The sequence below is a fragment of the Lepus europaeus genome, chromosome 6 (genome assembly GCF_033115175.1).
Source record: "Lepus europaeus isolate LE1 chromosome 6, mLepTim1.pri, whole genome shotgun sequence".
Classification (NCBI taxonomy): domain Eukaryota; kingdom Metazoa; phylum Chordata; class Mammalia; order Lagomorpha; family Leporidae; genus Lepus; species Lepus europaeus.
The window spans coordinates 107,131,115-107,156,238 of NC_084832.1; the positions used below are offsets into that span (position 1 = coordinate 107,131,115).

The window sequence follows — 25,124 nt, forward strand, 5'->3', positions numbered from 1 at the left end:
TGCTAATATGTGGCATGGATTTCAAGTTGTCTGGGATCTGGATGTACCCAAAGTCTGTTTTGCAAGTCGGAATTCACAGGCATTATGTTACAAAACTGGCTTGCTGCCTTCTGTTTTCTTTCCCTGTGTTCTGTGTAGCTGCATTGTTTGTTGCAGTATATGCATTAGCTGTTGTCCGTGTTCAGTTTCCTGTAGGCTGACAAAGTGGGAGGGGCCCCGTGTGATACATAGCTGAGTTTTCACTCTGAGTTCTTGAGTGCACGTTGCAGCCATCTTAATTACACTTTTGTGCAACTGAGACTGTGCAGCTGTCTCAAAATGGCTGCTATCCTAGCCTTTGTAGCTGCTTAAGCAGCAAGTATGCCACTGAGGAGTCTTGCTACTTGCATCAGGACCAGAGGTAAGCATCAATTTCTCATTATTTTTTAGTATTCTAATTTAAAAAAAGCATTTGAATTTAACTGAGTTTATATAAGAACTTAAGAGCTTGTTTGCTTAAAAAGTTGAAATGTTTGCTAGAACCTTTAAGCCTCTGTTATGGAAACAGTATATAGGATGGTGAGGTCAAAGGTTAAATTCCTGTAATTTCTCACCATTTTATGTTCTGTCGTTGCCATAACATTTGATCATCAAAGTAGTATTTTTCTAGCCCCAATGAACTTAAAATTCCTTTTGTGTTGGACATTTTATTTGTTGATATGAATTTGTAGAAATTAAAACATTATCTTATATCAATTTTTTTTTAAAGCCATAAATAAGTCTTACTTGAAGAGCATGATTTTTTCTGGGTTTTTGTGAGATATTGTTTAGAAGCATTCCTTTTTAAATTCTGTATATAAATCATAATTACAGAGAATTTTTTTTAGTTTGTCTTTTTTTGTTGTTGTTGTACTATGGATCGCAATTCTTATGATGCTGGTTATCCAGGTCTCTAACACTTTCACATTTCTAATGATGTTACACTTTTTTTGTTCAGATTACTTTTTGCTTAAGTTGATGTACAGATTTTGAATTTGGAAGTAAGTTTATTTGTAGACCTGGATACCTCTTTTCTGTATACTTAATGTAGGTATTCTAATAGTAATAGACCTGAAGTAAATACTCAATTGTTTTAATTAATTAACTGATGATAATTGTTATGTCTACTTTACTCATAGCTTAAACCTGTAGAATATTTAAAAGTAATACAACTGAATGATTTTATGAATTTAGTTTCCAAATTTTCAAAAAGATTTCTTAACTTTGTTCTGGAATTGAAACGTTTATTGAGATACTGGAAGTTCATGATTATATGGAAAAGTGGTAAAATGAAATTCTTACTCAGATAATATTTCAGATAGCAGAACAGTTATACTTTAAGCATAAATGCATAAATTGTAGTACATTTGAACTTTTTTTCTAAATGGTATGCCACACACCTGGCTTTGTCAGTAGTGTGTTATGAATATATCACTGACTAATATGACATAGAACAGTAAGTTTTTAACTTTCTAAATAGAGAGGTTTCTGAACACAGCAACTTTTTACAAATTAAATTCTTATAGAGGACTGCAGTATGTAAAAAAACTGCTATTTTGCTGTTACATAATTTTATAGTGTAAATTTCTAACATTTATTTGTCATAAATGTGTTTAATAAAATGAGAATTAGATTGTTATAATGAACAAGACTTCAAAATACGATCATATGTGACTAATATAAGGTCATAATTGTCCAGATCTAGTTCATTCATTTATTGAACCTCAGCCTCTTAAGGCACAATGGAATTCAGTTTTAAAGTTACCCTAGAATACATTTTTTAACTTTTATGAGGCTAGAGTATAAGATCTATATTTACATGACTTAACAGATTAAAATTTCAGCCTTATCACAAATTTGTGTTTTTATTTGCTCTTAGTTATTTTTTCTGAGGCAGAAGATTATTTTTTCTAATTTAATTGGTTTATTTGTCTTAGTGACCCAAAATGTATTTCGGAATCATTATCTCAATTTTATCAACAGCTTTAGCATGTTTATTTCACTTTCATTAACTGCTACATAACACTGTTTTTATGACTATCTTTTATGACATCTTACATTATTATATTCTCATAATCTGAACAATGATTTATATAAATCATCCAGTCACACTAACTTAACTCTAAATGAGAAAAAGAAAAAAATTCTGTATGTGTGAGCAATTCTATCCATCATTCTTTCAGTAAGGTCCTTAATTGCTCTTGTTTTCATGCCTTTTACTGTATGACTATTTCAATGTCTTGGTGGCAGGTGGGGATCAGAGGGAAGAGATTGTAGTGTTTAAAATATGTGTATTTCAAAGCATTTTATATAAATCAGACTAGCTATTTGGTATTCTTTAATACTGTAGAACCACTGACTAGGTTGAAATTATTGAGGACAATAAGACCTTAGGGGGGAATTTCAGTGATCCTTTCTTTTTGCCTTCCACTGCTGATTATAAAATTTAACTCCATAAGATTATTACTTGCACATGGGAAAATGCTAATACTTTGTAGTTACTCAGGATATATTGCTAATTCTTTCATTGCTACGTTGCATTTTTGCAACTGTAAGCATAAACTAAAACTCACTAGGATTATTACTTTTGAGGTTGACTATTGTTTTCAGATTTTTTTCTGTTGAATTCCAGGTTAACTATTGTATTTGATAATTGAGGACATAGTATATATGGGAATTAGATAATTGATGTTTTGATATTATTTTGTCACTTTTTTTGTCCTCCTCATTTGTTTACCCTTTTCTATAAACCATTTTATTAGAAAGGAGACTGGGTTGGTAGAAGGAGTATGAACCAAGAGTCCAAACCTGAATATAAATCCTGGTTTTCTGATGTGGGCCAATTTATCTCACTTTTTGAATTTTGTTCCCTCATCTATAAAATAGAGAAAAATTCCTATCAACTTAGAAGAGTTGAGAACCAGTTTACATGGTATGTCTGTAATGCCATGAAGTACTCTGCACATATCTGGCATTCTTTTCTCCTAGTAATATTTGAGCATTTTTCAGTTTGTTTGCTTCTTAAATGTCATATGCTTTGTCAATGGTAATATATCAGAGTATTTTGTAAAAGTAATTAAAAGTTTTCCAGTAATGCATGCCTAGAAAGAAGAAGAGCTGACATTCACTTAGTAATGTTGTATGTTCATGTTTATATTATTGGGCCCTACCTTCTGAAATAAACTAGCCACCCTGGTGTATGAGTAGTGGCAGATATATTAAGTACTGCCAGAATGTTGGCATTACAAATTGTTTCAGTTTTAGTGTGGCCAAGTCCTCCAAATATACTGTGAGGAAACAGCTTCTCTATAAAAGATAACTTGAATTCAGGACCTAGAGTTTTTTATGTTTTAGTACAAATGAAAATCGTAAGAAGGGTAAAGTTTTCTTTCAGTAGCCAAAGACTAGCAACCAACAGACGTACTTTTATCCTTCACTCCCTTCCCCATTTCTCTACTGGTTAACATTTATCTATTTATTTAGTTATTTATTTTTAAAAGATTTATTTTATTTATTTGAAAGAGTTACACAGAGAGAGGAGAGGCAGAGAGAGAGAGACAGAGACAGAGAGAGAGGGAGGTCTTCCATCCGCTGGTTCACTCCCCAGTTGACTGCAATGGCTGGAGCTGTACCGATCTGAAGATAGGAGCCAGAAGCCAGGAGCTTCTTCCAGGTCTCTCACGAGGGTGCAGGGGCCCAAGGACTTGGGCCATCTTGTACTGCTTTCTCAGGCCATAGCAGAGAGCTAGGTGGGAAGTGGAGCAGCCGGATCTTGAACCTGTGACCATATGGGATGCTGGTACTTCAGGCCAGGGTATTAAACCACTGTACCACAGCACGGGCCCCTAGTGGTTAACATTTAAAATGGTCAGATTTCATCCAAATTTAGATGTCTCATTTCATAAATGCTGGTTTGCATTTCTACTGGAAAACGATAATCTGAATAGATGTTATCTCCTTTACATAGGGCTTACTGTTGGTCACATCTGGGTCTTTTACTGATTCACATTACCTGGCTGGACCCTGTAGGGGATCTCTGTGCAATTCCTTGACTACTAAATGATTACATTAGATAAAGAGTCAAGAAGGAGCACCATCTTTGAGTCAGAGTCAGGGTGAACCCTGTCCTACCACTAGGTTGAGGTTATATGAGAAATGTGTACACAGGCACTTTGAAAAGTTCATGAAAAATGCATATTATATATTAGCAAAGCTATGACTATATTTCAAAATTGTTTTTGATATTTATTTGTTTATTTGAAAACCAGAGGGAAAGAGAACAAACAGATTTCCAGTCTGCTGATTTGCTCCCCAGATGCCTGCAAGAACTGAGGCTGCACCAAGCCAAAGCCAGGAGCTGGGAGCTCGATTCTGGTCTCCCATGTGGATGGCAGGGACCCAACTACTTGAGCAGTCACTTAACTGCATTGTAAGATTTGCATGAGCAGGAAGCTAACATCAGAAGGGGAGTAGAGACTCAAATCCAGGCACTCCAATAGAAGCATGCCAAGTAGAGACTCAGATCCTAGCTCCCTAATGTGGTCATGCCATTCAGTGTTTTAACTGCTGTACCAACACCTGACCCCTACACTTATAATTTAATTCCATTTTTCATGAATTTTAAAGTACTTTTGTGTATAATGCTTGAGTAATTTATAGTGAATGCTCATTATGTTTTATGTATTAGTTTTATGAGATGAGGCAAAAGATTCATTTAGTTATTTGAAAGGCAGAGTTACAGAGAGGTAGAAAGAGAGAGAGATCTTCCATTTGCTGGTTCACTTCCCAAATGGCCACAATGGCCAGAGCTTGGCCTATTCGAATCCAGGAGCCAGGAGTTTTCCGAGTCTCCCATGCGGGTGCAGGGGCCCAAGTACTTGGGCCATCTTCTACTGATTTCCCAGGCCATAGCAGAGAGCTGGATTGGAACTGAAGCAGCCGGGTCTTGAACTGGCACCCATGTGGGATGCCAGCACTGCAGGCGGAGGCTTTACCCATTATAACACAGTGCCAGGCCTCAAGCTGTGTATTTTAAAATGTCACTTTTTCTTTATTTTTGAATGATTTATTTGTTCATTTGAAAGTGAGTTACAGAGATAGAAGGAAAGAGAGAGGGAGGGAGGGAGAGAGAGAATCTTCCATCTGCTAGAGTACTCCCCAGATTTCAGAGAGAGAGAGAGATGGGGATCGATCTTTCATCCACTAGTACACTCCCCAGATGGCCAAAGCTGGGAGCCAGGAGCTTCATTCTGGTCTCCTGTGTGGGTGGGTGGATAGGGACCCAGGGGCCTGCTTTGCTGCTTTCCCAAGCCATGAGCAGGGAGCTGGATTGGAAGTGGAGCCAGTGCCCCTGTGGGAAGCCAGTGTTGCCAGCCTTGGCTTTTATCTGTTATGCCACAATGCTGGCTCTTTCTTCTTAGTTTTAAAATGGGGATAGCGTTCCTGGGATATAAATGAGAATAATAAATATAAAATGTCTAATGCCAGTGTCTGACAAAAAGAAGTATGAGTTCATTATATTGATTGCTGTTAACTCAGAAGGTTCTCTCTGGCACAGGATTTTTTTTTCCTAGTAATTAATTCTGGAAGAGTGAATTTGGGAGGTCTGGGATACTGGATACTTTAATAAAAGGATCTTTAGGGAGAGAGGTTGTTAGGGGTCTGGGTGATTTAGGGTAAAAATGCCTGAGAACAAGGTGTCTAGAAACTCAAGGGGAAGACTCTAAAGAGGCCCAGGGGGCCAGAACGGCATTCTTGTGGTAAGGCAGCAAGGCCCAGTGAAAGCAAAATGAACTGTGAATTTGATCAGTGGACTCAACAAATTAAACAAATACTTATGATGCACCTATTATTTGCCAGGCACTGTTTTGATGCCTGGCATCCAAGATACCCGCCCTCATGGAGTTTACATTTGTGGAAGGAGTAGGGAGATAGATGACATGACAGAGTAAATAGGAGAAAAGATTATAAATACTGAGGGATTGTGAATGTTGGGTAGAGGGTAGAATAGTTAGCCAAACAATGAACAATATTGTAAATGTGGTCAGTCCAAGAACTGTTCTTGGTCCTCCATGAGATAGAAATTTAGTGTTTATGTCCATCTGAAAAACAAATTTTATGTCAGTTGAATCAGATAAAAATAATTTAAACTAATTTTTCTTGCCTTATTTCAATTTTTAAACAATTGATTGCATTTTACAATAATGATTTGTGATAGATTGGAAATAAAACATATTATGAAATAAAAACTTTGTGGTATAAAATACTTTTTGATCTTTTATTGTTACTAGTTTGAGAAAACAGAGCTACATCAACAAATTCCATTGTTGTCATTTTAGTAAGTGAATTGTGGAGATTTTGAGCTTCTTTGGATTAATTAATTGTCAGGTGATTGGTTTATTTGAGTTTTGAAAAACAATATGTAAGTATTCATTTTATTCTGGATTAAATAATTTTGAAGTCCTTTGATTTTCAGGTATTTTCATTCAGTGTTAGATGTACATAGAAGTAGGAACAAAGAGGGAAGAAGCATCAGAAAATGGGAGGAATGGAATATTTAGATGATTTTTAAGGCATTTTTTTCCACCTTCAGATTTTATGATCAATATATGGCACTTAGCAAATTCTTATACATATAAGACTTTTCCTTCCAGCAGGTGTTAATTTATGTGATGCATGTATGTACACACTATGTGAAACTGCATCCTAATATGTCACCTCGTCTGCTATTAGTGGGGCACAGATCCTGAGAAAAGAGAGTAGTTGTTGGAGGAAATCTAGCATTGTTTATCAGTGATAACTTAGACATTTATGATTAAGCACCTATTAGTAGTCAACTGTTTGCTATTGATAGCTTTATCATACACCTCATTTTCAGCCCTACTATCTTAATTATGTAAGAGGAGTAACATTAGTATGTTACGTATTAGAAAATAAGACTGAAAAATAACATATTTTGGAAAACCCCTAGTTAACCCGTAAGTACTTCTTTTATTATCATTTCAAATGTGGCACCAAACTATTTTTTAGATTATTTGAAGATAAAATTTAATATATCTGTACTATTAACAAAGTAGAAGAATAACAGTGGCAATAAATAATTACGGGTCAGTAGATAACATAATAACAAAATAACCTAAATAAAAGACCTCCATAAGTAATGACTCAACTCTTACCCAATCAGATTTAACCATTTAATGATATTGGAATGATGTAGGTTCTAAAGGGATATGATACATAAAAAATATATTGTGGTGAAAATGTTTGTAATTTAACATGCCTAAATTTTGATACTGAGCACTGCCTTAAGAATAGAAACTAGTGGTAAATGTGTTGAATTATTTAACCATCACAATAGTGGTACCTGAAGATGCACAAGTCTGATTTGATTTGTTAGAGCAATATGAATCTAAAACCAAATCTATTTAGTGATACCATTTAATTGATTAGCTGATAAAATTCGAAAGGTAGTTGTAGAGTAGAGTGAGGATAGCTTTTAGCTAATGTGAATTATAATTTGAATTTGTAATGATTGTTAAAAATAGCAACCATTGAATTTATGCAATCATTCTGGTCCATGCCTCAAGTTCTAAGGTTTTTGAATATCTCTGGGGGTTAAAAATATTTTTCGTGAGAGTAGAATTTCATTTATTCAAGAATTATAAGTTGGTTTTATTTTATTATCTGAATTTGAATTATGTTAGTAAATAGGTAACTAGATATATTCTAGAACCAGTCAGTGCCTGTTGGGGATTGAGTGGGGAGGGTTTACTCAGCAGTACTTTCCTGTAGTTTGGTCTTGAAATGAGGGCTGCTTTATGTAAATTGTTCTTACTGGCGCCAGCTAGCTGTAACTGCAGTCTGGCTGTGCTAGGGCAGCAAATAATATGTGTCATGGATTTTCTGTTTGGAATGTAAAAGAATTCAGCCTTTTGGACCGTTAGAACAGAGTTGATGCATTAGATTAGGAGTAGTGAGACCTCTACAATTGACAGTAAATGTGTGGAATAGTGAGAAGCTATAAACCTTGTAAGCTTTTAAGTTCTGCATTTATAGATTTATGCCTATTGATACTATTGGGTAATATGTGGGAGGTTCTGAACTGCACACAGTTGCTGCAGACCTAATAGTTGGCAGCATAGAAAGCAGTACAAAGAATTCTGATTCTAGGCATTTTCACTTGAAACAGTCATTTTGAAGATAGACTTTGTTTTGTGAGCTTCATTGACATATTGTCTGACGTTTTTTGGCTTTTGTGGTTAATGGGATGTTTGCTGCACAAACTACACAACAGATGTGAACCACTGTTTGAAAGGAATTTTAATGTGTAGCCAACCTACTGTATTCGTTCTTTTCATGAATATGAACCAAGCAAGGAATTTAGACTCAAGAAGGCTGACCTAGAAGTCTGCATTAGCTTTTAATGTTTATACAAACGAACTAAATAGCAGTGGTTTACAGAAGAGGAAGTCTTTTTCACAGTATCAAGCTGCCCACAGGTAAGAGATTCAGGTCCTTTTTTTTTTTTGTAACACCTCCCTACCCCTCAGAGCTTCATATCTTTCTCACCATTGGGAAGTGTTTTTTTTTTTGTTTGTTTAGTTTTAGTCCTAGTAATAACAGGATTGGTAGATTGTTTAATGTTAATATTTAAGAGATTTTGAGTGCCATATTTGGATTTGATCTTTTTAAAAATGTCATTTTCATCTTCTCAAAATTTCTTCACATTTGAATTGAAGTGAACTAACAGTGGGCTTAATATAAATATTATTCATGCATACAGTATGTCCATATTACATATAAATCAGTTTTAGGTCTCTTCATTATAGTTTGCTACTATATTCTCAGTTATAGTGACACCAGCTGGTACATGCAGAGAGATGACATTTTGTAACCTTTCTGAACTATAAAGTTTTAGTGTAAACTTATCACTTTGAACTCATCATTACATGTAAGACTGCTTTATGCTTTCACATTTGACTCATTGACATATATTAGATAATGCATATTTATATATATAACATGGTGAAGTTTTCCAGTTCCTTCCTTATTCTTTCCATTTCCACATTTAAATTTATCATCATTTTTAACAAAGTGAATTTAAGGCTAAAATTAAAATAAATGTATTAATTGGAAATTCCAATGATTAATATTTTAATTTTCAAGCTGAGGAAAGGATGCACAGGCATTAGTTATTCTTTTTCTGTATGCCTGAAATAATAAAGAAAAGTCCTGTTAAAAATAACTATGTAAAATAAAGACTATATTACTATTTACTTTCAAGATATGAAGGTATGTGTTTATAAAAAATGCTAATATGTGAGTCTGTTTATATTAATTAGTAGGGCCAGAGATAAAATAGATTACTGATTTATGTGAAAATTTTGGGGGAATGAATGTGAGGAGTTTAATAAGCAGGATAAAGTGAAGTGTTGTAGTGAGGTATGCTTGGAGAAGTAGAAGAAATGAATGACATTAGGCAGTTCTTTTGCCTCCCTACCTAGAAGTTAAACAGCAAACTCTTCAACCTTAAAGTGTTTATTTAGATGAAACTTCATTTCTGTAGCTTCTGGAAGGTAGTTGGTCATTTATTATTACATGGTTGTGTACTTAAAAGCTGAAGGGCAGCTTTGATAGACGCTGCACTCCTGCTTCTGGGTCATAGACTGTTACCTGTTACCTTTTGAAAGGGTTGCTTGGATTTCTTTAAATTTTTTTCTTATTCTATTACATATAGAAATTTATATTTTTATCTATGTTTCATCTCAGTGAACAGTTTCTCCATGGCAGTATGGTGATAGTAGAAGGAAACAAAATTTTGATTCCTGTGTTTGAGGTTGGATGGGGAGAAGGTCATGCTTCTCTTGGTCTGGAGGACATGTTCATCTGAAACAGCTGGGAAATCTTTCAAACTTCTCTTGAGCTATTATATTGTTTTGGGAGAATGTTGAGCTAGAAAGATAGTTCACACAAACTGGGTTTTATATATAGAAAAAGAGGAACAAGACTGTTACATCAAAATAGGAGTTTGTTGAATGCAATTCCAGTTAAGTATCAGAGCAAAGGAAGATGAAACCAGAGAAGAAACATATAGGACAGAGATAAAAGTCACGAGGGTACAAGTGGATATAATCTTTGACACTATTGAAGTTAAGTGTGAATGACCCAAAATCTGGGGATAAAAGTTTGAAGTTTTAGTTTTTGTGTTCCTCTCAGACAACAAAATTTATTTAGCAAGCATTGTAGAAATAAATCTAAGTGTTCCAACGTTGAACTTGGTACAGGAATCTACTGTTAGAAATTTCTGACAGGTAACTATCTCATTTCTGAACTAGCGTTTTTAAGGACAGAAGGAATTCCTTCTTTTGATGGATATTTGAACAAAAAATTTTGCTTATTTTGAGACAGAGTTGGTTTTATTTTTATTTTTGTTTCCAGTAGCACCCGCATCACATGTCTATGTGTCAGTCTTTATGTCCCTCTCTCAATATGTATATTTGGATTCCTATCTCTAGCATGAGAGATTCACACTAGTTTTTAAAAGCTGTTCCAAGTTTCCTGTGTTTCCAAGCTAAATTTCCTGTGATCTTCTGAACTATTCCTTATATAACATGTTCCAGATCGTTCTTTAGCATGGTCATACCCTTGTTTGTCTTACAGTTATTAAAAGTACTTCTTTGTGTTCTCCTTCCTCACTGGATACTTCTTGCAGTTTGACTTTGTATTAACATTTTTGGCAGCCATCTTGTGCTGTTGAATTATTTGGGTTTGCAGTTGATTGAAATCCCTCAGTCTTTTCACCCATACTTCATTAATAACATTGAATGCACTTGTGTATTTGGGCCATGTATTTTATCTTATATTTATAGTTTTGCCTTTTTTCTAATATTAATTATTATACTTTCTCTAGAACTTCCTTGCTCTGTTTCTCCTATTAAAAGAAAATTCTTATTTGAGAAAGAGTTTCCACTTGCTGGTTTACTCCTCAGATGCCTGCAATGTCTAGGGCTTGACTGGGCCGAGCTAAAGCAGGAACTGGGAACTCAGTCCAGGTCTTCCACATGGGTGGCAAGAAAAGTTACTTGAGCCATCACCATTGCCTCCCACTGTGTGTTAGCAGAACATTGAAGTCAATGAGCAAATCGTGGGTATCCAACCTCAGGATGCCAGTGACTTAATCAGCATTTTAACCACTAGGACAATGCCTGTCCTGATTTTGCTCATTTCAGAGCACTTGCTTTTGGTTTCAGTGATTGCTTACTAATTTGTTGAGTTTGCTCTCATAAGTTTCTGTTTCATTGTAATTCTTTGCTTTGGGATTATACCTTTTTGCCTTTACTAGTGTTTCTGAGTTTGCATTTTTTAAAAAAATATGAATTTAAGGCTATAACTTTTCTTGTATTCTGTCAGTGCTTTGTTTTTTTTCCTACTGATCTTCTCCCTTATCCAAACTGGTTTTTTTTTTGTTTTCTAATTTATTAGAAACCCATCTTGTTGGTATGTCCAATGTTGTTATACTATGCCTGAAGAATATAGCCTTGTGTTGTCTATGTAGTTTGTTTGTCTTTGTGTTTATTATATTTCCTTGTCATCACATAATCAGTATTAATGTATATTGGATGTATTTGTGAAAATTTTATATTTTGAGTTTATTAGGTATGTAATTCTGTTTTTCTATTTAGCATACTAATTGGGATGCATTCTTTATTAATTTTGTTTTCTTTATCTAGATTTTAGGTATAGGTTTATCTTCAATAGTAGAATTATTAGTATCTTTCTGAAATTTTTATTCTTTTTGGGTTGTGAATTGAATAAATATAATTTAGGTATCTCAGAGGTACACATTTCTAACAGATTGTTCTCAATAAGATACATATATTTACATAAAATACTATAGTGTGTAGTATCACTGATTTTCAATTTGATTTCTATTTTATTTGTTATATATGTGTTTAATATGTATACCTATCCTTTTTTTTCCATTTCTGTTTTCAGTCTTTCTATTCTATATTACTTTATTATAAATAAAGTATGTCTCTTGTTTGTAGTGCACTATAAAAGATTTTTTTATAATTTGCCCAGCTTGAAACATGCTAGATTTTTATTTTCTTATTGATATTTTTCTTTATTTCTGCCCCATATCCTGCAATCCTTAAATCTACTAGCTCTGCTTTCGTAATTATCTGGGATTTTAGTTCCAGAATATTGAAGATGATGATTATTTTAACCTGTCATGAGTTTTTATTTGTTTTATTATGATTATTATTAAGCATTGCTAGTTCCCTTATCTGAGATCCTTCTTTTAGAGTATTTTGCTTCTATTGTACTACTTATATATCATCATGTAATTCTTTTAACTAGGATCTGTTTTCTCAGTCTTTGCTTAGAAGTAATATCTATCTTTCTCCATTCTTGCTGACTGCTAGTTTGGCTGGCAATAGAATTCCAGGATAATAATAACTTTCCCCTTGAATGTTAAGTGTACAATTTTCTTTCAGTATTCAGTATTGTTGATGACAAGTCTGATGTCACTTTATTTCTTATTCCTTTGTAGTTAACTGATTTTTTAAACTCTTATTAATATTTCCTCATTGATTTTCTGAAATCTTACTACAATACGCTCACATGTCAAAGATACTTATTTTGCTTGTCTTAATTTAGTCTGTCTTGGTATTCAGTAAGTATTTTTATTAGGCAATTTGTACACGTTTTTCAACACTGTGAAAGTGTTTTTCTTATCATTTTCCCGTTTTCTTTGGTTCTTTTTTTAAAAACTCCTCCCAAATGAAAGTTGCTGCTTGTGGGTATTTCTTCCATGTGTCTAATGTTTTTCCTTGGTATAATATTATAAGAGAATGAACAGATGGTCTTAATTCAACTGAATAACTTAACTACCCATGCAGCTCATATTTTCAATTTCTAAGATTTTGGATTGATTTCATTTTTGTATCTGCTTTTTCTTGTGAGTGAATTGGCATCTTATATACATTGAGGATTTTAAAATGCTTTATATTTATTCTGCTTTTAATTAGCTGTTTTTTTTTTTTTTTTGTTCTTGGTAACGTTTGGCACTTAATCTTTTGGATTCTTGGTTGTATTCTTTCCCCTTTTGTGTTTGAGATGTTCTTTTGTATTTTGTAGAGATGCTGACTATTTAGGTGATTGTAAGGAGTGAGGAAATTGTACTTGTTGCATATGAGATACACTACTTGTCTTCGGATGGTAGCTTCTCTGTTTTCGGTTAGTGTCTGTGAGTAACCACCCTGTCCATAGGCATAAATGTCACTGCTGCTCTGACAGCACTAGCATGGAAGAGAGAAAGTGATGAGCTAAACTCTTCAAAATCAAATTAAGCGAATGTTTTCACGTGAAGATTCAAACTGGTGTATCAAGTCCAAGTCTCAAGTCTAGGTTCCTTTTGTTTCTCCCAAAGTGGGCTGCTTTAACTAGTTTGGCAGACTTTAAAATATCACTTGCATGCATGTATACAAGTACATGTTTAGATTTTTTAATGTTTTAGAATGTATACCATAATGACAGAAAACATTTACTAATTGTTTTAATATAAAAATACTTTCTATTTATTATGTTATTTAATTCCTATGACATTTCTAAGAGGACAGACATTGCCAGTTTCAGTTTCATGGATAAGCTATTTGAGGCAAGGAAAGAATCTTGATCCTGCAGGTAACTTACTAAGGAAATGATATCAGTATTCAAAAAGGCATGTCTGGCCCCAGGTTTGCACTGTTGATTACTGAGTTCTACAACTGTTGTTTCTGTATAGTTAGTGATATTTCTTAGAGATCTTTTGGTGTGTGAAAAAGTTCTGCTAAATTCGTGTAAACATCTTAGTGTAGATTTTTGGTGTTTTTTTTTTTTAAGACTTTATTTATTTATTTGAGAGGTAGAATTATAGACAGAGAGAGGGAGAGACAGGTCAGTCTTCCATCTGCTGGTTCACTCCCCAAATGGCCATAACTGCCAGAACTGAGATTATTGGAAGCCAGGAGCCAGGAGCTTCCTCCAGGTCTTCCACGTGGGTGCAGGAGCCCAAGCATTTGGGCATTTTCCACTGCTTTCCCAGGCCATTAGCAGGGAGCTGAATCCGAAGTGAAGCATTGGGGACTCAAACCTGCACCCATATGGGATGCCAGAACCATGGGTGGAGGCTTAATCTACTGCTGGCATTACTACTATTTTATTAATGATAGATTTATGTATTGCTATTATAGTGAAATAGTATGAAAAGACACATTCTCCTTTAAACATGTTAGTGTATTTTGATATATGCCTCAGGATGCCTTTGTTAAAGTGTTGTATAGTTCCTGCCTATTTTCCTTTTAAATTAGGATACTTAGCTCTTCTAACAGTGTATGAGATTGCTTACTTCTTCTTCTATTTTTTTTTTTTTTCCCCTTAGTAGGGTTGCAGGCTCTATGAGGACAGGAGCCAGGTTAGATCTTCTTCTTCTTCTTTTTTTTTTTTTTTTAACATTTATTTATTTGTTTGAAAGTCAGAATTACACAGAGAGGAGAGGCAGAGAGAGAGAGAGGTCTTCCATTTGCTGGTTCACTCCCCAGTTGGCTGCAATGGCCAGAGCTGTGCTGATCTGAAGCCAGAGCCAGGAGCCTCATCTGGGTCTAACCACAGGGTGCAGGAGCCCAAGGACTTGGGCCATCTTCTACTGCTTTCCCGAGCCATAGCAGAGCTGGATCAGAAGTGGAGCAACTAGGACTTGAACCAGCACCCATATGGGATGCTGGCACTGCAGGTGGCAGCTTTACGCAGTATGCCACAGTGCTCCCCCCTCCAAGAGATTGCTTACTTCTGTAAATAATTGAAAACCATACATAGTTGCTAATCTGAAGTTTAAAATGTATTTTCTCTTTTTTGTTTTTTTTTTCTTTCTCTGCTTAGTCGTCAAATTTTGACATCTTACATTTCTTTTATAAATTGCTCATTTTTTCTTATAAAGTATTTGTCCTTTTATTAGCTAACAGGTGTTCTTTTTTATTTGAATACTTATCCTATATCACTATGCTTTCTTTTCAATTATTTCTCAAAATTTGTGTTTACTTGTATGTGTTCCACTTTGTGTGCCTCTGAAATTTTCTATTTATATCTAGTCTGTTGGCAAGTATACTTTTATCTGAATTGCTGTTTTGGTCTATTCTGGTGTATTCATTTCAAAATTCATCTCTTCCCTGTTAATTTGAGATCTCTCTGTATTATACTCTTCTACTGTGTATGTCTTCTCTTTGGATAATTATTCTGCTGTGCTCACTTTCGGTGCTTATGATAGTAATTATTGCTTTGTCATAAACTGTCCCATCCGAGAGGGCAGACATCGTTCCTCTTGACATTCATATTTTTTCCATTTTTAGCAATTTTTCCCTTGCAGAGTAAAGAGTTTGTTATGATTAAAAAGTAGGTGAAGTTCTGTTTAGAATTACTTTCAGTAAGTTTTATCCAGAAATATATAGTACTTTTCCTACACTGAGACTTATCTAACATAACTAATATTTCACATATTTTCTTACCTCTAATTTTTTTTTAATGTTTCTGGATACTGTTTGCCTACCATTCTGGATTTAATGTTTTCTTCATTGTCTCTTGTAACCCTCATTTAACTCTTAACTGTTTTGGTCAGAATTCCAGTAACACTACTGAATATAGTGTCACACTCCTTGCTGTGCCTTAAATGCAAACACTATGGTGTTTCACTACTAGAAATGAAGATTTCTATTGGTTAGAAATGATCTTTTTTTTATAAAGAATTATTTTATTTATTTGAAAGATAGAGTTACAGAGAGAGAGAGAGAGAGAGAGAGAGAGAGAGCGGTCTTCCATCTGCTGGTTCACTCCCCAGTGCTGCAACAGCCAGAGCTGCGTCAATCTGAAGCCAGGAGCCAGAAGCCTCTTCTGGGTCTCCCACGCGGGTGCAGGGGCCCAAGGACTTGGGCCATCTTCCACTGCTTTCCTTGGCCACAACAGAGAGCTGGACTGGAAGTGGAGCAGCCGGGACTAGAACTGGTACCCATATGGGATGCTTCAGACCAGGGCATTAACCCCCTGTGCCACAGCGCTGGCCCTGAGAAATGATCTTTATCAGCTTAAGGATTGCTATTTATGTGCTTACTTTTTATTTTTAGGAATGCTTAATTTGTGTTTTTATCAGTGTTTTATCAGTTTTATCAACTGTTTTATCAGTTGAAAGAAGTTCAATGCAGTTTCAATTTCTGCTGAATGATTTATTTTTTTAACCTTTGAGTTAATTAATTTTTAGCAAACTTATTTTTAAAATTATTGTATTCATTAAAAATTAAAAAATGTATGGTCTCAGATGTAAAGGCTATCTCATCTTTTTATAGTTAACCAGTGGGTACAGGAATTTGAAGGGAAAATATATAATTTCTTGCTTTCTGGCCTTAAAGACTTACATAGTTTCCATAGACCTATCTATTCTAAGGGCTGTTCTTTGCACAGTATACTTGTATTTACTGAATTAATTGATGTGCTCTTAACAGCTGATCTTTCTTTCTCGCGCATTTTTTTTCCTCATCAGCAGAACAGCTTTAGAGTTTTTGGTCAACATAGAGAAGTTTTTAAAAAAATTTAGAAGAGAAATAAAATAAATATTTGGAAATACCAAAATAAGGTCCTAAACTGAATTTTGAACCCATGAAACAAGCTTAATTATACTTGGTGGCTTATTGCGTTTATCACTGCATTAATTTCCTTCAGATCGATCTTTCTTTCTTTGTTTCTTTCTCCCTCTTCCTCCTCCTCTAAAATTCTGGAGGCTCTAGGCTCGGTTAAATATTTTCATGTGGCAGAGAGCCAGATTTCTAATAGCCCTGAACCTCAGCATGCTGCTGTTGCTTAGCAACTACATGTGAAGTCTTGTGGCTATAACTGAATTATAAATAGGGTTATGAGCAGAAATGCATTTGAAATTGAGATTGGAAAGAAAGGTATACTCCCTGGAAAGAAAGCATACTGAAAGAAAGGCATCCCCATTTGAAATTGAATGATTTTTAAAATTCAGATTTTGTTTTCAGAAATCTGATTCATAAAAATTGGGAATATTGACTCTCTCAGGAAGACATTAAGGACTCTGTGGAGATCTTATTTATAATTACACATTTGAAAGCATTTTTTTGATAATTAGGATTAAACATTCCATACTGGAGATGTGGCAGTTCATGGAAACTGGAGAACTTATAGTTTTCAGGAACATAAATATAGCAAAATATCCATATGATATATTTTTGCTGTGTTTACATAAAAATCTACATGCAGTAATACTTTGTTATTAGACTATATTATTATACTTTCAATCACATAATTTCTTTACAGTGTGTTAAAAATTGTCCTGTATTAAAGACCGTGTAGACATTTAATGAATGTTGCATATATTAATAAACCAAATATTTTTATCACTGCTTAAAAAGAAATGTATTTTGAAATGGAATTTATTAAGATGTTATTAGAAAATCAAAACTTGAAGGAGCTATGAGGCCTTCTGATTTAATTTCTCTATCTTTCAGATATAAAGCTTTAGACCAAGAGATGTTGAATGATTTGTCTATGATATCCCATCCCTTTGTCTAGGTTTTTTTCTTGAATCATTATCTCTTACTGAGGCATATTTAGCCTCTCTTTCATTTTTTTTGCACTCATATTTCATCAGTTTACACAAAATTTAATTGAAGTTTATAATTTTACAGTAAAAATGTACAACTAGATTCAGTAACAAACATAACTTATATGAACAGGTTTAGGTGAGAACAGAACATGAGCCCTTTGTATTTGTAGGTATCATTCAGTATATGAGTCCTTATAGTTTTGTTTTGTTTTTTAATTCTAAAAGATGAAACCGAGTGGTATGAGTGGTGATTCTTGGTTTTGGATGAAGGAACTTGTTTTCTTAAAATACATAATAATTTTTTGATAATAGCTTCTAACTGCCCGACTTACGAAACTAAGCTTTTCTTAGAAATGTTTGCCAGAAAGAAATAGTTTAATTTTTTGTATTTTTATGTATTCCTTACTGGGAAAATTGTAGAGGGGGAATCTAATTTTTTACTGTTGATCCCAGGGGAGCTGCTGGTCCATTCTCTATTGTATGCCCAACTGAGCTCTTGCTATGAAAAGCATAGCTTTTTTAATGAAAGGTCTTTACTAAAGAAATATGTGGATTTATAAATTGAATTGGCTGAAAAGATGTGGTAAAAAGTAATTTTAATTAGATCTGCAAGGAGGTGTAACCAGGAATTTTGCTTTCCTATAGAAGAGAAAAATAGTTGGTGCAAAGAGGAATTTGAGTTTCCTCCAGAATATGGAAGAGGACGAAGGTCTTTTCTTTAGTTTAATTGTACTTGTTATTAAGTTAGATGTATGGACACAAAGGTTCTGGCCACAGAACATCTGGCTCTCAGCTGTCATTTCAGACTCCTGTGGATTTTTAGCAGGGGTCTTGTAGGAGGGGCAGGGGGAAGAGAATAGATTTTCACAGAGAACTTCTTAGAACTATCTTAAGTTCTGTAGGGCATTTTCATTGGTATACTAATTGTTCTAAGGTGCCTCAATTATCCCCTCAAACTCAGATTGGTACGTGTTATACAACTGCTTTGAATAATGTTCTGCTTGCTTGGTTTTATTGAAATATAACTAGCCACTGTAAGTAAAAATTTTGGAGAAAGATGTAACTTAAATACAACTTAAGAAAAATACCAAATATGGAGACATATTTAAAGTGATATTCGAGATACAGGATTATCAAAGCATTTTCCTCATGTACCGTCTTATTTAACAGAATTTATTTAACAGAAAATATTATAAATATAAAATTTAACAGAAAATATTATACTCTCCCACTAATTCTAACTCATAGGTTAGTTAGTTCATATTTCTTTCCTTTGTGATGAAGATAATAGTTAAATAAACAAGATATATATATATATACATATAACATTTAGGATAGTCTAACAATATAAATACAATTCTGTATATCAGTTGCATATGAATTTAACATTAAGAAAAAGAAATTAGGGGCCAGCTTCTGGCGTTGCGGGTTAAGCTGCCACCTACATTCCATATGGGTGCCTGTTCGTGTCCCAACAGCTCTACTTTCCATCCAGCTCCCTGCTGATGGCCTGGGAAAAACAGAGGAAGATGGAACATGTGCTTGGGCCCCTGCTACCCACGTGGGAGACCCAGATGAAGTTCCTGGCTCCCCCATTGGGGCCGTTTTGAGAGTGAATCAGAATGGAAGATCCCTGTTTCTCTGTCTCTCCCTCTCTGCCCTTCAAATAAAATAAGTAAATCTTTAAAAAAAAAAATTAAAAAAAACAAGGTAAGCTACTTTTCATGTATACCAATGATTAAAATAACAGTATTTTGTTTTTAAAAGCTTGATTAATTTTACAATCTAGCCACTGTTAAATTTTGCATTTAAAAGAATGTCAGTTGGTTGCTCATTTAATTTTTGCCCTTCCTTCAGTGGAATTTTTGTTACCTAAAACTGTTGAATGTTCCTAAATTATGCTCTAAAGTCATTATTTCCAAGCTTTATTCATGATTCAGTCCTTTATAGATAATTTTCATTTTAAGTGTTTAGACTTTTCTGTTGTCAAATATATGAATTCATTTTGCATTTTAGATAACAAGATAGTGACCAAAGAAAACATTTGTAAAGTTAATTTACTATTTCATCAAAATAAATTGATGGAAGATTTGAAATGAAACATAGAGAGCATGTACTTTGATGAATTTAATTCATTCTAACGTTCCTGGACATTTTAGCTAGCCTTTCTTTTCAGCAGCTGTAATTTAAATTCTTGAAATGAAAATGTGTGTGTGTGTGTCTGTGTGTATGTTTAATTTGGTCATTATTTGCTAGCCCAAAATGCACTGTTACTGCAGAGTAAATTTGTAGTGTACAGAGAAATGTGCATATTGGGTTGGAAAGTACAATAATGAAAATACATTCTATCTACTGGGTAACAGAATAGGAAATTTCAAGCATTGTCAGCGTTAACAGTACCCCACTTGAAGCAAAATTGAAAAATCAGAAGTAGCAGAGTTGGACAGATTATATTCTTGTATGGTCAACTTTTACTTGACATGAACAGTAAGAATTTTTTCCTCAATTGTTGGAATTGTTTTATTCTGATTAAGAAAGTGATTACTGAATGTGTGTAAGACACACTCACTGGTACATTGAGAGAAATTTGTGTTAGAGAATAAAAAAGGTATAATCCCTACCTTATTTAGAGGTCTGCTTTGATAAATCATTTAAACTTTGTATTTTTAATATATGCGAAAGAGTTTTTTTTAAACCAATAAATCAGGCTCACAAATAATTGCAGGAAAAAAGTGCTAGGAAAAAAATACAGCACTATTCAGAATTTGAGAATTCAGAGAACCTTGGATGTGTTAGAGCTTTGATTCAAATGCCTCTTGAAAAATGAAAATGACTTAAATACGTATTTGGGTGTACACATACACACATGTAAATAAAGTAACAGACAATGACATGTTACTTGAAAGAGGCCTCTTTTTTTAGCTAAGCATTTAGATTTCTTTAATTGGCACTTAATAAGAAAAGGTGTCAAGTTAATATTTTAGGTACAAAATGCAAGTGCTCTTCCCCTCACCCCCCAAGAAAATAAACTTCTTTAGCTGATAGTTTTGCTCTCACATCTATTTCAGGATTCATACTAGCATATTCTTTCTATTTTTAGGCTGTTGCCAGGCAGATTTAGAATTTCTTCTTTTATGGGTTCCCAGTTTCTAGCTTCCTGATTGGTTATATGACCCTGTTTCAAATAGCCAACCACAGTGACTATGCAAATTATATTTTAGTTTCTGTTTCTATAAAAGAATTGATAAGATGATTGCAGAGGGCTCCCTTTGGGATATGCTTATTATTTTAAAAAGAGTTTTCATCATTACAAATCAATAAGCAAATGTGGATTTCTTTTAAAAAGGGTATTTTGTTTTTAAATACGAAATCAAACTAAGCAAGTTTTATAAGGCCAAAAAATGCTTCTTGTGTCAGATTAGATTAATTTTAATGGTACTGAGTTTTGCCTCTGTAAAACAATGTATAAGAAGTATTTTTTATTATTTTTCATAGGCAATCATGGCAACATTGGTTTACAAGCCTGTTAAAAATGTTCTAGATTACTACCTTTGTTTTCTTTTCTTTTTTTTTTTTTCTTTTCTTTTTTTTTTTATTTTTGACAGGCAGAGTGGACAGTGAGAGAGACAGAGAGAAAGGTCTTCCTTTGCCGTTGGTTCACCCTCCAATGGCCGCCGCGGCCGGCACGCTGCGGCCGGCTCACCGCGCTGATCCGAAGCCAGGAGCCAGGTGCTTCTCCTGGTCTCCCATGGGGTGCAGGGCCCAAGCACTTGGGCCATCCTCCACTGCACTCCCGGGCCATAGCAGAGAGCTGGCCTGGAAGAGGGGTAACCGGGACAGAATCCGGTGCCCTGACTGGGACTAGAACCTGGTGTGCCGGCGCCGCAAGGCGGAGGATTAGCCTGTTGAGCCACGGCACCAGCCTACCTTTGTTTTCTAAAGTAAGGTCTTCATTTAAGAATTATTTCAAATGTCAGTTATATATATATATATATATATATATATATATATATATATATGTTGCCATTGATCTTATAGCCAATATTTAGTGTAGGCCATATGTGCAACATTATATACTTCATTAATATTATACCAAAATAGTAATTTTATTATTTTTTTTTGTGAAACGACTTTAAAAACACATAATGATAATCAGTACACTTAAGGTGTTTCCCTATATCTAAGCTTTGGACATGAAAAATGTGTTAATTTTATACTAGATATTTGATGAGAAGTGCCAAAGTGTTTCATTAAACAATATATAAATGTAGCTGTTAAAATTCACTTATAACATTTATTTCTAAAAGGATACCTTTAAAGTACTGGCAAATGTAGTAAATGATGGCAAAACACATCATTTGAATAAGCAATATTGATAAAATATGACCAAGTCAATGTAACTTCAGGAAGTTCAAGATGTGTGCCTTATTTATAAAACAAATTTATCAACATTAATTACATATAAAGCTTTTTGATTAAAATACCAGCTTAGAAGAGAATCTATCTCACTTAAGACATTTTAGTTCTTCTTGATAAAGATACCTAATTGCATTTTTCATGTGAAGATTTGATTAATATTTTTAGCTGTAGTGTTTACCTGTATCATCCTCAGTACTGCTTCCTTTGCTTATTTTGTACTTTTATCTTTTGTGGGTATTTCACACTCATTACTACCATCCTGAAAGATAAGCATAATATAAAATTATGTCCTAGTTAGTAATTGGCTTATTGAAGATGAAGCTGTAAGAGAACAATGCTGGTATTATTTTACATTTATTGCCTTTTTTCACAAGTGTAATTATAGATATGCTTGTTGGCCTAGAAATGTGAACTCCCTAAACAGCACTCCATTCTCTTGTTGATATTGTTTTGTCCATGTTGATAGTGTGACCCAGTAAAGAGGGTTAGGTTTAAAAGAAATGACTAATAAAATAGTCAGTGGAAATTCTGCTGGTCCTTTCTTTTTTAATATCAGCTTTTGTTGAGATATATTTCACATACTTTTTAATTCATCTGTCTCAAGCAAAATTTTGCACCACAAAATAAAATCTGTTTTCAACTGAGAATTGAATTCTTAAACAATCTGGTTGTAGCATTTTTAGAAGTTAGGAATTATCAGCATAAAGTGATTATTTAGGAATGGGTCATTATTAGGCCTATTGAGTAATATTTAGTTAAGCTATTTAATGAGAAAAGATTTGAATAAAAATTACTAGCAGCACACCACTATTCAGAAAAATATAATAATGTCAATGAACAGCATGAATCTAATTGCAATGCCTAGAAGTCCACATCCACTTAAATTATTCTGCTTAACATTTTCTAAGGTTTTGCTTAAGTTCTATTTTTAATTATACTTCACCAGATATTCATTATCTTAAATTAATGTAGTGATTGTGTCTGTAAGCATTTTGACCCAACAATCTTGTAACTTCTGACTTGTTTTTGGAAAGCATTACAGACCCTAGCTTATTTAAAAAAAAAAGAAAAAGAAAAGAAGTAAGCCCTACCAACGTCCTGTTAATCAAACAAAGCATCTGAGATTGTGTAACTAATATGTTTCAGTTTCATTGTTCACCTTTATTTTCACACTCATTAGATTCTTAGTAGAGCACTTGCCCTCATTTGCTTCCCTTGTTGCTGGGCAAGGTTTGCATTTCTGCTGTCTGATTGGTTTTAGACAGCTAAGGCTTTGGGCCAATCAGACGGTGAATTTCAGTTCTCTCACAGGACTGAAACATTGAAGCAGCTGTTGATTTATTTTTCCTGTGGGGAGATTATATAAACTAAGAGTATGGCTGCAGCAAGCTCCCTCTTGGGTATGTTTGGAAAATTAGAAGATGCATCTGTATAAAGGGGGAAAAATGAGATCTATTTTACAAAGTTGCTTACTAAGAAAATATAATAGGTGGTGAAATTGAGGAAAAACTAGATTTTGATTACAGATCTTCTATTTTTATCTTATATTACATTTAAAGAACTATAGAATGATGTAAAAAATTTCCCTTCAGTTTACATATTTATTTTGTAATCCACAAATTTATTTATTGCTATTTATTGTAACCTGCTGTGAAAGGAAGTTAAGGAGAAAAAGATGTAGTCATTGTATTTATAACCACTTAATATAGATTGCCAAGAATCATGCATTTTAATTTCATTAGATCAATTAAACTAAGTCAGTTCTGTGCAGTAGACTGCATAACATTTTATAATGCTGTTCATAATAATATTTTACATGCAAAATACCATTTTTAGAATCAGAAATCTGTAAAATAGTGCTGGATGGGTATGGAAACAATTTGTTCATTATTTAAATTTAAGGTTTTATCAGATTTTTGCTTCTATATGTTTTCTAAATACAATATTTGTGGATTTTTTCCTTTTTTAGAAATTTACAGTTGAATTTTACAATTCAAACTCATGGTGTAGAAAAGTATGTTCTTATGTATTGTCCATGTCTGACTCATTCCCCAGGTAGGAAATTGATATTTCTGGAATCATCAATGGCCATTTATTGCAGCAAGATAACTTAAAAGTAGCATAATGACATAAATCTTAATTATGTATGTATGTGTGTGTGTGGTATATTATTCCTATCATGGATTTAGGATTTTATGCAAAGTATGTTCTAGATTACTTATTTCAGACAAAGAACCACACTGAAGTATTGCAGATCCAGGTTTTGTTTAACTATGTTTCTCTGACCTTATTGTCTCTATCCTGTTGCTGGGCAGGAATCAGAATGCTAGCTGCTGATTGGCTGGGTTTGTGAGCAGCTTTTGAACAGCCACTTAAATTCTTGAGCTTTTTGAGCAGGCAGATTGTAGGCTAAGACATAACAGCTTCCCTTTGTTGTTTCATAGCTATGGTGTCTTTGCTAGAAAGAAGAGTGAAAGGAGTGGGTGGAGGGGGATGAAGCATAGAAGAAAATAATGTTTTCACTTAAAGAAGAAGCGGCTCATTGGGCTTTCCCTAAAAATAATTTACCAAAAACTTGAAAAATTTTACAAGCCATAGAGACTTATTTGCAGGTAACACACCCTTCTCTGGTTATTTAAATATAAATTTCTGTGGAATAAAGATTTTATTACTGGTAGTATTTCCCCAGAGTCTTGAATCTGAATATTTAGTGTAAGGATTTAACAACTTTTTTTCACATTCTTCCTTATGAAAAGAAAAATGCTTTCAGGAGAAACTAGTTCATGTTTACAGTTACTAGTAGATACGATGGACATTTTCTGCTACACAATATAAATGTTTTTTCCTGTGAAAATGAGTAAGTCGTGTGAAAGCTTCATGATTCTAGTGCTGCCACCTAAAAAATGTAGCATTCACTTTGTAGAATGGTTTTTATGAATGGCATTTTAATTTCAGCCATCAGTATTTACAAAATCATCTTTAGAAATGCCTTCTGGTAATACAGCCGTGGAGACTTATTTGCAGGTAGCACACCCTT

The 25,124-nt window shown here is 33.9% G+C and overlaps 1 protein-coding gene across 7 annotated transcripts in view; it reads left to right on the forward strand.

Moving 5' to 3' along the window:
- ATF7IP (activating transcription factor 7 interacting protein) overlaps positions 1–25,124 on the forward strand; it is a 140,066-nt gene that overhangs the window by 19,503 nt on the left and 95,439 nt on the right. The window contains exon 1 of one of the 7 annotated variants that reach the window (XM_062194863.1): positions 332–400. The exons of 3 other annotated variants lie outside the window; for them this stretch is intronic. The gene's annotated coding sequence lies outside the window, so the exon portion shown is untranslated. Of the gene's footprint in view, positions 1–331; positions 401–19,163; positions 19,379–25,124 lie in introns of those variants that run through there. 3 more of the 7 variants (XM_062194860.1, XM_062194859.1, XM_062194857.1) reach the window with 3 other exon arrangements.